Below are 14,298 nucleotides of genomic sequence, written 5' to 3' on the forward strand. Positions count from 1 at the left end.
ATAAACACATTTTATTTATTTAAAGAAATAGTAACACTAATGGCAGATTGCAGATAATCAGTCCCTTGTGTTTTGCAAAGCTATCAGTACACACCCTGCTTTCAATAGGCAGCTTTTTGTAGTACTAACCATATGTATTTAGCAGGGATAGTTAATCTTTCATTTAAATTTTAGTATGTTATACAATGTAGAATGTCCTACTCTGAACAACTTCTCCCTTTCTTTTTTTATTGTTATAGTTTTTGAATTATTTGCTGCTTTCTGCTGCCTCTTTCCAGCTTTCAAATAGTGGTCATGAACCCCAGCAGCCAAAAAACTACTGGTCTGCAAGGCTACATACTAAAATTACATTCAAAGGTGTTCTACCCTTTAAATAGCCTTTGTATTAAGCCTGTGATCCCCAACCAGTGGCTTGTGAACAACATTTTTCTCACCAATCCCTTGGATGTTTCTCCCAGTGGCCTCAAGTAGGCTGCCAGTACACATAGGGGATACCAAATGGCCAATAACCACACATATTTGGCACCCCACGAACATTTTTCATGCCTGCATTGCTCCCCAACTCCTTAAATATCTGAATGTGGCTCATGGGTAAAAAGGTTGAGGACCCCTGTATTAAGCCCTAAATTATTTTGCCATCTCTGTGGTCTTCATTGTGGTCTTCTATGTACTTCAATTGATATAATATTAATATATTGTATGATCTTTTCATGGGTATGCATTGAACCCCTGAGCTAAAAGACACTAAATAGTCAATATAATATGTAAAATTATTTTTCAGATTACTGAATATATATATATTTTTATATAACATTCTGTGTATTTTGTTGTGGTCTCAAATACCACTCAGGAAATCTGCCCTCAAGTAGCTTTGTGTTAATAATTTCCACATTGGTAGATAATTAATTAGAATAAAGACCCCCAAACAGTGTGTCCCTGTTTTCAAATCCATCAGTCATCAGTGGACAAAAAAGAAACAGAGCAATGCAAACTGTTACCCATGCATAAATATACAAAATAGGTTCACATAAGGAACACATCTCCATCACCCATCCTGCAGGTTATGCCCTCATTTATATCCTGCAGCAATATTCACAACAGGGAATACTGGGGGAGGTTTTTAGATCTGTGCTAGAAACCATCAACCTTTTAAAGTGGCAAATGAGTTTGTTTTAATATTCACAAGACCTTGAATTTGAATGATTTAAATCCTTATTCCCTGCACTCACTTAATAAACATTCATTGATTTTTCCGGCATTGGGTGTTCTGTGAACAATTTGTGAGAAATGGAGCAGGATGAGCATTTAAAGATGATTCTTACATCTTCTGATTTGTGTGCCTAGAATGAAAAACAAGGCACTTGAAGAGCTCTGGACTGCGGCTTCTACAGTGTGCTTTTACTGCAAAGGACTCTCAAAGTAAAACAGGCAAAAACATCATAACAACTCAACATCATTACTGTTCTACAGTTTTTACCTTAGTCTATTGCTGTGAAATTGGCTGAAACACATATAGAGAGGGAGTCTCAGAATGAAAATTGAAAGTGACCCCATTCTGTGAAAAAAAACTATAACCTTCACCCACCCTTCATATAAACCTTCTAGCCTCCTGGGATACTAAAGGCTTTGACCGGTCACTGCTTCTACTCATAGTGATTGTTTATTGACATAAAAGGTCACTTTGCTCTGCCAAAGCTTCATCTCACTCCAGATCATTTCTTCTTCTTTTACATTAAATATGGTCACTGCACATGAAGCAGTTTTTTCCCACTTCAGTATAATTACAAGTGTTTTTTGCTTATAATGAAAAGTTCTCATTTATGTTGGTTATCTGTCTAGAATATTGGTTATGGAGTCAATCTACGCATTGAATTTTATTTCAAAAGTAATTTCTGCACAGAAATATATGGCATTAGACTGTTCTATAATGAAAACAAGAAAGCAAGGTCTTTGGTCTACAGAGAGGACTGCTTCTTTATGATATTTCAGTGTCATAATACCCTGAACAATATTACCCAATACCCAATCTTATTGGTCCCACTTTTTCGCTCTTATAGAAGTACATTAAAATAACCTTAATAAACCAAATATTAGCACATGTACTAACAAATATGCACATTTATAGATGTATTTATGGTCTCTGCCACCAGACAATGCCTTTATCTCCTTCTCTTTGAATAACTCAACCGAAAGCTTGTCCATATAATATCAATTTTTTATTCTCTATAGCATCTTAAGATGATAGCTAGACCACTTAACTATTATTCTAACCTTAGGGGAGACCTAATTTACATTGGGAGAAGCCAACATTAATGGAGAGTCTTAATTGAATATGTAGATGTGAATAAGTAACATAAATTTTAAGACATTTAGATTATTGTTTGTTTCTTTATCTTTTCAGTGTAAATTATTATTATTATTATTATTATTATTATTAACATGTATTTATATAGCGCCAACATATTGCGTAGCACTGTAAAGTAAATGTGATTATAAAACGACATCACATGAATTACATATATAGAATATATGGAGTAACAAACATCACAATCAATACAGGTACAAAGAGGTGAGGAAGGCCCTATGCGTGTAGGCGCCGAACGCAGGAAAAATGCAGCATGTTGTGTCTCAACCTGCATTCAGCGCCTACACGTGCCTGTGTGAGTACAGCCCGCTTGGAAAAAATGTAATGCGTCTATTCCTGCGCTCCCCTGCGGCTGAACGCAGAAAAACGGAACACAGGGGAGAGCAGGTAAAAACGCTCGTCTGTAAGAGCCCTAAATCTCAATCAGAGGCCACTAGGCTATCAGTTGTAAACATATATACTATAGATGTTCAGTTAATTAGATATACCAGACAACTATACAATAAATCTTTTTAAGATGGCCATGCATTGGTTGATAAAAGCTGGCGATTTGACCTCTCCAGACCAAGTTGGCAATTTTGGGGCGCTCAAGAGGTCCTGTCTTATCGATATCTGAACAAAATCAGCCAGATATCAATCAGGCAAGTTTAAAAATCCTGTCTACTTTGGTGCATTGACACAGTTCTTTCCAGACAAGTCTCAATTTGTTTCAATTTGATCATTAGTCCAGTGACTTTACAATTATCATCCCAAACTGGGTAAAGATTGCCAAATTAGAAGATTTTACCATGTATGGCTAGCTTTAGTTTGGATACCAGTCAAACAACTGATAAAATGCTGTTGCCATGCGATAACCTATATTTTAATATTTTGATTATTTACAGTTTTCTTCACTGAAAATGAGTCACCATAATTTCATCTCAGAACTGAGATATTTTACATGACTTCATTGTGCCCCCACTATTAGTATATCTGGCAGTACATCAACTACTGATTCATCCCTATAACTGAACAGATTTAATAGAAATAAAATTGGCAATAAATAACTTAAGCTGTTTTTGCTGAAAAGTATTTATAAGGTACCACCTTGCTCTGAAATATAGACCATCTAATACAATGAAACAGAAACCATTAAAAAGGTTATTTTGCACCATCAAATCTTTAAAAATACTTAAATGCATAGAAGAAATCAAATTACAAAAAGTACACAAAGCACTCGGGACAGATCATAATCCTTTCCATAGTCATTTTCCCTATTTAGTATACACGTATCTCTTGAATCTGGTCGATATGGGAGAAGGGATCTGCTAAATTTAGAACTGAGACTATTTAAGAGGATATGTCATGAGCTTGTATATAAATATACCCATTTCTAGTCAAAGAGGATACTGTAAGAAGCATTAATGTAGCATCTATGTAGAGCTTCGAGTTTCACACAACAGGAATATATAAAGCCTGTTTAAACAACAGAACATTATAAAATCAAATGACACACTCCATTATAAGCACATAAATAGGAATACTGGTGCATCTGGGGCTTACATAGACTGTTAGCGCTCTTTGCAATTTAATAATTTACCAGTATTCAGCCAATCCATATGTACTTTACTAATGTATTGATTTGTTTTGTCTTTCTCCAGCTCTAATTGATTTAATTCATGAAGTTTTGTGTGCCTCCTAGCTACATTGTATTTTATTGTATGTGTGCCTGAGGTTATTGTTAGGTTGCATAGGGTCCTAATTTGATTTGAGTATCGGTTTAATTTGCTTTCTCTTTTTCTTGTTCCCTTTATTGTGTTTCTGTTGGACACTGATTGCAGATCAGTGCCAGTACAACAGAGGGAAACCTTGCAATTATTTAAAGCTCCAAGATTTTTTTGTAATTTTTAATGAGCTGGCTGTGTACCAGACACAGTGGGGTAGGCTTTTCTACACTGTACGTATGCCTATATACAGTATATACTGAACAGACTTGCATGTGTCTGTTCTCACTCATTCAGATAATGCTCATTGTTTTGCTTACTAACTGCATACAGTGCAACAGAATGGTGAAAAATAAAGCCTTCATGGGACAATAAAGTCAATTTATCATCTTATACATTTTCTGTGGAAAGAGGCCTAACCTTATTTAAGAGTGTGACAAAGCTCAGCCATTCAAAAAGGGTAGGGTACCTGGGCTACTCTCTGTACTGGGCAAAAAAAGTTCATTCATCTTTATTTGTTATTTCCCAATATTTTCACATCTTTTGACCATATACTAAAATCTTGATTTCATATTGTTTATTATTTATGAGAAAAGCAAAAGATCTGTTGAACAAATTGATAGTGGTTAATATTTCATAACAATGATGTTTCACTGGAATTAACTAGTTATTTAATAACGTTTGTTTCCTCAACTTCTTTCTCACTCCAAATGCATTGTCAATGGGCGTTTTTTCTCACTGCAAATGCATTGAAATAAATGGGCATTTTCTCTTGGCGTATTTTTTCTAGGCCAAATTTTTTTTGCAGTTTCACAAAAAAATCTGGGAATTTCGCTGTGAATTTATTTATATGCACTTTTTGATTAGACTATTATATCATAAAACCAAATCTAAACAGTACACATTTAAGTTAAAGGCAGGATGATTTTACATATTCTATAGCTGTGATAGGCAAAATTGTCATCCTCCTTCATCAGTAATAAAGTTTATGCTGCTAATTGCAATTTTCTAAACATTAATTAATTTAGTGTTTTTTTAATGTAAAATAAACATGTATGTTACTATTGGGGGCAGATTTATCAAGGGTCGAATTTCGAGTTCATGAGAGTTTGTAAAAACTCACATAAACTTCCATGAATTCAAAATTCGAAAAAACACCAATCAAAATTTATCAAAAAAAAAAATCATTTTTCAAATTTGGGTGAATGGGATCAACCTGCAAACTTGATTCTAATTTGAATCTAATTTGAATCTAATTCGAATCTAATTCAAATCTAATTCAATTCCAGTTTTTTTACCAAAAAAAACTAGATTTTCAGGATGTCTCCAGACAATTCCAAATTACTAATTTGGCAGGTTCAAGGTGCCGAATAGTTCAATTCGAATTGGAAGGGCCAGTACATGATAAATGTCATAATTCGAATATCAAAGTCGAAGGATTTTGCGCTATTACCACGATCGAAGGAATAATTGTTCGATCGAACGATTAAATCATTCGAATCGAACGATTCAAAGGATTTTAATCCATCGATCGAAGGATATTCCTTCGGTCAGGAAATTGTTAGGAATCCTATGGGGACCTTCCCCATAGGCTAACATTGGCCTCGGTAGGTTTTAGGTGGCGAACAATCGAATATTTTCAACTATCGAATGGTTGAATAGTCGATTTTTAGTTCGAATCGTTCTATTTGAAGTCGAAGGTTGTAGTCGAAGGTCGAAGTAGCCCATTCATTGGTTGAAACAGCCATATTCGACCATTTGAAATTCTTTTTTTCCTCTATTCCTTCACTCAAACTAAGTAAATGGGCCCCTTAATAAACTCAAAATTTTGAATATTTAAATTTGAAATTTGAATTTTCACTTCAATCCTTGATAAATCTGCCCCTTAGATAGTCCTGGATAAGCATTTTCTATTTTACAAATAGGTCAAGTTATAAGGGGTAATTTACAATACCCAATGCAGTGTGCAAAGTAGTTATAGGTGGAGAATAGAATTTGCCCTGATCTAATGTGTCTCTACATCATCTCAGGGAGGGAGTATGAGTTTTTCCAAGAATCGGTAGATCAATGACATCAGTTTTTACTGAAGAATTACTGTAACTACATAAGTATAGGTTACTCACAAGCTAAAAAGTATCCAGGTTTTTTTTTTTGTTATTTCTATTGTGGGGAAGCTGGAGAGTGTCCATGTCTAGAATGCTCAGTCTCTTGAAAGACTTTGTATGACACACAAATATTTATTTCTGCACTTCTTTAATGAAACTCTGGGGGCCAATTTAAAACTGTATTTAGCTGTTGGCAGTCTTCGATCTGAACATTAGAAAAAGGCGTGTGTTGCCGACACTCATAAAGTTGCCTTGGTTTGAAGCTATACATATTAATCTTGTAGCACCCTCATTGTGTATGTCTTTATGTCTTTTTCCCAACATAAACTAATATTTAGACTGTAATTCTGTTTATTCTCCAAAATAAATGATGAAATGTAACTATAAGCATAAAAGCAAGTAGATTTAATGGGGCTTTTTGTCCACTTTTTGCTACGGAAAGGCCCCCGGCTCTCTGACATTTTAAACAAACGTTATGTAAATGGATTGCAAATATATAATTCTATTGAATAAGCCCAACACTGTGATCCTATACTGCAGAGTTGCTCTTGCAGACCAGGTGAATAAATGATGCGTTTGACTGAGATAACAAAGATTTTCAATTAATATATGCACTGCATGAGGAAACAAATCACCCCCCTTTGCTAGCTATTTCTGGAATCTCATCTGAGTTGATATGCTGCATAATAGATCAAATGCTTATTTTCTTCTGTGATGCCATTCCAAGGAAAAAACATATTTGATTTACCTATGAAATGAATCACACCATTTATTATGATATGCTGATATATAGTGATGGGTGATTTTATTCGCCAGGCGCGAATTCTCATTGAATTCCCGCGATTAACCGCAGGAGAATAAATTAGCGAAACCGCCATTTCGTGAATTTCGCTGGAAATTCGGGAATTTTTCAGCAAACCAAACGCCACAAATTCGCCCATCACTACTGGTATATAATCCCATTATCCAGAAAGATCTGAATTATGAAAAGTCCATCTCCCATAGACTCCATTTTAATCAAATATTTCTAATTTTTAAAAATGATTTCCTTTTTCTCTGTAATAATAAAAGAGTACCTTTTACTTCATCCTAACTGAGATAAAATGAATCCTTATTGGAGGCAAAACAATCCTATTGGGTTTATTTAATGTTTAAGTTTTATCTACTAGACTCAAGGTATAGAGATCCAGTTTATGGAAAGATCCCTTATTGGGAAAACCCCAGGTCCTGAGCATTCTGGATAACAGGTTCCATACCTGTAGCATGTTAAATAAAAGTTAGAACAGCAACTCATAAAACCCAGTGTGAATGCAACTAGACAAGTGTTGTGTATTGGTTAGACATGGTAAATGGAACAAACGTGATTGTAATAAAAATAATTTAGCTCCAATTTCTTTATGGTTGCTTTTGCTAGCTTTAAATTAGCTTTAGGCTAGAATTTTATTGGAATCTCACAGCTCAGTAATGGCCATTGTGGGTAATTTTTACCATTGGTTGCGGAGACTCAAATCTGAGCCCCCTTCAACCTCCTGCCAAGTAACTCACACTGACAATGCTTATTTTCGGTGGAAAGGCCACCACTTGAATTATTAACACGTATTGTAAATAACAACAAAAAACAAACATATTTATTATTAACCACCCAGATGATATTTAAAAAATTTAAAATAATTACGCAAGGCGCATATAACCTGATTTTCCCAACATGAGACTAGGGGGTATCACCACAGTCTGCTAGCGTGAAAGTCCGCCACTCTGAAAGTTAAGCTGGCCATAGAGGCAAAGATCGATCGTGCGAATCATCGTACGATCGGACTTTCCCATCTCCCGACCTGCCACTAACCATTCCGATCAAATAAAGTACAAAAGGACAGATCAGCCGATGTTCTGCCCCTGACAACAATCGTATGAAAGTTATGTCGAACCAAAGCTAGTGAGAGTCTCCCTCTGAAGATCGTAAGATCAGCAATACACGCAGAGATATTACCCGCAGCCGACAGAAATCTTTTAACCTGTCCGATCAACCAAATGACCGATCTCCGCCGGACGAAAAATGACGGGACTCTCCACACACGGTCCAAAAATCGTACGAATCCTTGATTCGTACAATCAGATCTTTGCATCTATGGCCAGAAAGTAAGTAAGGGCTGAAAGTAGCCAAAAAGCCGTTCACAAGACATTACATGCAAAGTAAAGCCTTCTGAAATCAGAAGGTATTTACTTGTCTCATGCCATACACACAGCACTGCCTAGATACCAAAAAGGAGAGTTTAATTCTCCCATAAGGCATCATAGGCAGAGACATGAAGGAGTGATTTGCATATCTCCGCCCATGATCCCATAGAAATGAGGACTGTGGTGATCACTAACTTCAGTCTTTGATAAATACAGGGTCGGACTGGGGGGCCCCGAGGCCCACCGGGACTGCTATCCAGGGCCCCCTCCGGCCCCCCTACTGCGATGCTGCACATGCCGCAACAGACCCCGGGGGCCCTTGTGGCTGCACAGAGCTGCAACTTGTTTTTTTTGTTAGGGCCAGCAGATCAGGAGAGGGGGTCTGTCCTCTAGATAAATATACCCCTAGGCATCAACTAACTAATGTTCCAAACATTCTCACATACTATGGCTTCCTAGTAGTGATGATTGAATATGTCCTTCACTTCACCAAAATTTCGCTGAAATGTCTTAGGCCTAAGTATTCAACTGCTGCATATTTATTTCCTGTTATTTATATAGCCCCAACATATTTCCACAGCACTTTACAGAGATTAAACATCATTCACACCAGTCCCAGAGGATTTTACAATCTAAGCTCCCTATCACATTCACACACACTATGGTCAATTTAGTCAGAAGCCAATTAACCTGCTTGAAGAAACCAACAAAGACACAGGAAGAACATACAAACTCATTGTAGATGGTGCCTTGTTTGGGATCGGGCTCAGGACCCCAGAGCTGAAAGGCAGCTGCTACCCACTGAGCCACCATGCCGCCCCCTAGACAAACGCTAGTGTGACTATTTGCTTCGTACCAAGGCTTGGGGAGTAAACGAGGTACACAAAAAATCAGTGTTAAAAATAGATGAGAATTTTTTATATTGTGTGAACAAATTATACATACGTTCCATTTGTATCATGCTTCTTATACTGCCTGTTGTAAAACAAGCACTTTGGTTTAGATGTCTTTGCGTAGGTTTTAGCTCTATAACAACAAAAAGGATCTTCTTATTTTCCCGTGACAATGCAAACGTATAGAATATGCTCTTACACATGAAAAGATACTAATTCTTTGAATAAAAAAGATTGAGCTAAACAACATCAAGCCAGGCACGAACGATATTCCCATGGTGCACAGCAGCCCAGATAAAATTTCTTAGCAGTTTGATTTGCCAGCTCACTTAGTCGTGGTCCCATGACTGACAGGGTTTATTAAATATGAACATTACAGATCCAATAGCATTAGGCACTGTCACACAAGTTTAACATTTGCTGATGAGAAAAGGGATTGCATGCCCAAATAAACTGGCACCGTACATATTTTTCAGAATGATAAGACTTCATGTCATGAATAAATTATGGTCAAACTGTCTAAATACTTGTACATGTAAGGAATGGATTGTAATAAAGGAAGCTACAGCCTGTGATTCCCCAGTTTACACTGAAGTGAAGCAAGGACAAATAAGCAAGCGTTTGGGATTTTGTTTAAGGAGATTGGCATTTCCATTGATGTAAAGGTCTTAAGTGCATCTGTTCTACTGCCATTTCATTGGGATGTCAAGAATGCTTTAGTGTCGTGGCAATATTAAACAATTAAAAGCAAGACAACTAACTTTCATTGATTTTTTCTTCTAGGTCAGAGAAGCTGATTTTGTTAAAAAAATAAACAGGGTGATACTTGGCAAGATGCAGTATTTAGAAACCCAAAATATAACATATAGCAGGATTAGATCCAGGCAAAATTTTGAAAGCAATATGTTTCCAAATACAATTTCTATTTTACTCTGATATTAATATTTACTACTCTGACATAAGGTCACTCGGCAGGTCACTGTCGCCCCGATGTTACGGAATCAATCTGCAAAGATTACCATTTTTATTGAGGACTCGCCAGCTGCCGGCTGCTGAACATTTGATTTAGAGAAGGGCTGCTGTGACACCAAGGTAAATATTTATGGATTTCTTTGTTTTTTTTTCCTCCAGGGAGTTGAATTAGTAAACTCAATAAAGAGAAATGCTATGAAGATAGTATTGAGGCTGGTCCACCAATAGTTTGTTTCTACTTCACTGACCAATTGAGTGTTTTACGGTAGAGAGATATACAGTACCACAGACAATACTTGGTATGGGTGTAGGATATGTGGAATGGGTGGGACCTGGGGTTTTCCAGATAAAAGGACTTTCTATAGCTCATTTTCTTTAAAACCACAGATACTGTGTAATTTATTAAAAGAATATAAAAAGCACAAACTTAAATAGAAATGGGTTTACTAGAGGAAACTTCTAAACGTCTGATGGCTAACAAAAGGTCCATTAGGATCAGTGTGTTTCCCATTGACTTCTATAGGACTTGGACTGCTTTTACTTGTCGAAGTTTTGTATTAGAGGTTTTCATGGTTTTTACACTTTATAAATCTTGAATTTTTAGAATTACTTAAAAAACGAATTTTTAGAGAAAAAAAAATGTGAATGTTAGTAAATAGGCCTCTAAGTCAGGGCCACTCATAGCTCATGAAATGGCTACAGATATAGGGAAAATATCAGGGGGGTATTTGCTAAGGCTCAAATTTTTCCCATTTTTTTAAATTAAAACAAAGTTGACCTAACCCGTATCCATGAATTTATCTAAGTTATCAAAAAATTCGATCGAAAAAGTTGGTGCAGGAAAAAGTCACTACAAAATCGTGAGTCAAATCGAATAACTTTTTTGATTACTCGTTCGAATCTTATGGCTATTTCAAATTTACGTCCGATAACCTTGACTTTTCCGAATTATCTGTAATGGAATCCGAGATCAGTTCCCAAAATGGTGGCCAAGATGGCGTCCAAGATGGTGGCTCCCTGGTTCCTCACGGACGCAGCCGGATGATGCCTGCCTCTTCCCGCACTCTGATTGGTCGCCGGCGACGGAACGGACGTCGGCGTCAATAATGTGCGCCGGCGTCGGTCGCTAACGCCAGCGCGTCGGTCGCTGACGCCAGCGCGTCCGCGCACACGTCATGACGCCGATGCGTCCAAAATTGGCGCCAAATCTAGGCCTATATTAAGGAGCTCTGGAAATTCATCAGTGCCCAATTATAGGTTTTAGCTTGCTACTCCTGGGTGTGATCTTATGAAACTTTGCTATTGTGTACCGACCTTTGCCTGAATTCCTCGACCTTGAACCTCTTCTGCCTGGACTGATCTTGTTGCCTGTTTGACCATTCTCTCGTCTCATCCTTATCTGTACTGCGAACTTGGACATTGCTACCTCCTCCTCTGGTCCTCACTACTCCTGAAGCCTTTGGGCCTTACATTATCATACGAAAACCAGCACAGATCTACTATACAGCTGTAATGAGTAAATAAGTTGACAACAGCGTCGAACTGGCGGCCATTGGCCCACTAAGCCTGCAGCAGGGCCTCCCAGACCATTCCCCAGGCCCCCATCTACAAAGTCCTATCTGCATTCCCACCCCCCAGAACGTGCGCACACTTGTGTACCTCTTTCCAGCGTGTAAGCACGTCAGCACGACTGGGTTCAGGGAGGGAAGGAGAGGGTAGGAGAGGGAATGAACTTGTTTTTTTCCCAGACTGACCCTGGTTGGCAAATCAACCTCATAAAAAAATTACACTGATCATGTGATACTAACATGTCTGCTGTATGTTTATAATGGTAGTTTAATAACTGGACATGGTGAAATGCCTTCTGCAGAAAAAAAACCACATTGGACACTTGAAGAATTGGCTTATTTTTAATTATTCCTGGCAAAAAGGTGCAAATGCCAAAACTTGTTGTACTTGCTGATGTTGGGGTGAATTTCCATATTTGACTAGTATACCTAAAATTAATAAATAAATAAATATGCCCCATAGTGACAGTATTGAGGAATGTTTGGTTGCTGATATTACACTGTAATAAGACATCAGAAGGTCAGATCTAGAGCTCTTTAGGTGTTTAGTGCTATAGGACATTTGTAATGAAAGGCACAACGTTTGCCCAGGAGCAGTAACCAATAGCAACCAATAAGATGCTTCCTTTTAAACAGATGGCCAGTAAATGCTTCCTGCTGATTGGTTGATATGGCTGATAAGAAGTGAAGCAAACTTTGCTTCTGATATTATATAACCCCCATAGTATTTTTAATACAGAGACATTTGCCTGAACTGAGAACATGGAGGCCAGGTCAACACAGAGCAGGCACAAACTAATGCAGCACTGGGAAATATTTTCTGCAGATGTATATGCTATGTCCTTGTTGTACACTAGTGATTGTATAGCTATGTGGGTGGTACGCCCGATGTGTGATTGGATGGCTTTTGGTCTTCAAGGTCTCTCTCTTACAAATATGCCTGGGGAGAGATCTGATAATCAACTGAACGTATGAGATGGAATGATTAAAGAGAACCTTTCATAACAGTGTAGTTCTACCCATGTTACTGGACTATATCCATATGCCCCAAATAATCCATCCCTGATGTTACTAGACTGCAGATCCCAACATTTTAAACAGTATGATACAGTAAGGAGGGAGTTTTGCCATTTGGGTAGCTCATCGTGGAGACATACTATTTGTGTTTCCTTTTTAAAATATATTTATGTGCTAAATATCGTTCTACCCTTAATACAGCAATTTGGTGTCACTGAATAAACAGTCTCTGGCAGACATGATACGTTAGTTATGTTTTATTACCTCCTCACCACCTACATTTCTCTATTTGCAGTTTGTGTTAAGCCATTGATGTGTATAATCTTTGGGCAAGGTGAAAATGATGGAATACTGCACAGAATTTTGCACCCATGTGCATTATATAACACAAAGAGTGACCAGGTACCTGGGATTACTTATTCTGACACATATCTGAAGGAAACTTAAACAATGTCCTATGTTAGAACTTTACGTCGTTCCATTAAACTGAGGATTTGCATTGAGCCCTCCGGATTGCTAGTCCCCTGTATATGACAAGATGGTTGTTTAAGGGAAAAGGAATGACAGGAATAAAAGGGTTAAAGATTAAACTGTCTCATAGACCATAGAGAATAGGATGCCTCATATCGCTCCAATTGTGCTTCAGCAAGGATACATGTAGCAAGTATAATAGTGTATTGTAGCCCCCACGCAGAATACTTTTGTACAGCATTGATATGGATAAACACAGAAATCTTGATGGATACAAAATAAAAACGACATCCCTTGCAGAGGAACAGCTGTATAATGTGCCATTTGCTTGATACCTGTACCTAGCATTCCATTTCATGGGGAAATAAAAGTTGCTTCTTCCTCACTTCTCCATTCCAATTTACGGTACCCATCCATTTCTTCTTCCCTTTTCGCTGCCTCCTTTGGTCTTTCTTTTACGTCCCTCTCATTTTCTCTCCCCTTTTCTCTTCTGTATTTGAGATTCTACACTGCCATACAAGTTATCTTGTAAAAAAAAATAATACAACGTTCAGGTGATCTCAATCTATAAATATGCTGGTTTATACATCAGCCTTGTTTGGTTGCTCTTTAGAGATTCTGCTTCACTTGATTTCATGAGCAGTTTTTTACATTATTTCTTGGAAACTCAGCAACATCTGTTATCAGAGTGAATAAACTTCCCACTAATAACAGGTTTAAACCGCAGCTTACAGACCTTTAAAACCTGGTGGTTGCATCGTCTCTTTGACCTATCCAGTTTAATAGCTTGTAATCTGATCTGGTAGCGCAAAAGCAGCTTTCCATAATAGCAGCTCAGTGGCTATGAGAGGCCTAAGACCCATTTAGATGAATGCATGAAAGTCAGAGATTAGATGATACATGCTCTTAAGGAACATTTTATTTGGCCATGCACTGTAAATTAACATTACAAACAGAAAGGTAAGCAATGACCTGTGGAAGGTGATGGACAAAGAAAACAAATCAATGATACGAGAATAACGCCTGCTC

This window comes from Xenopus laevis, chromosome 3L (assembly GCF_017654675.1).
Source record: "Xenopus laevis strain J_2021 chromosome 3L, Xenopus_laevis_v10.1, whole genome shotgun sequence".
Taxonomy (NCBI): domain Eukaryota; kingdom Metazoa; phylum Chordata; class Amphibia; order Anura; family Pipidae; genus Xenopus; species Xenopus laevis.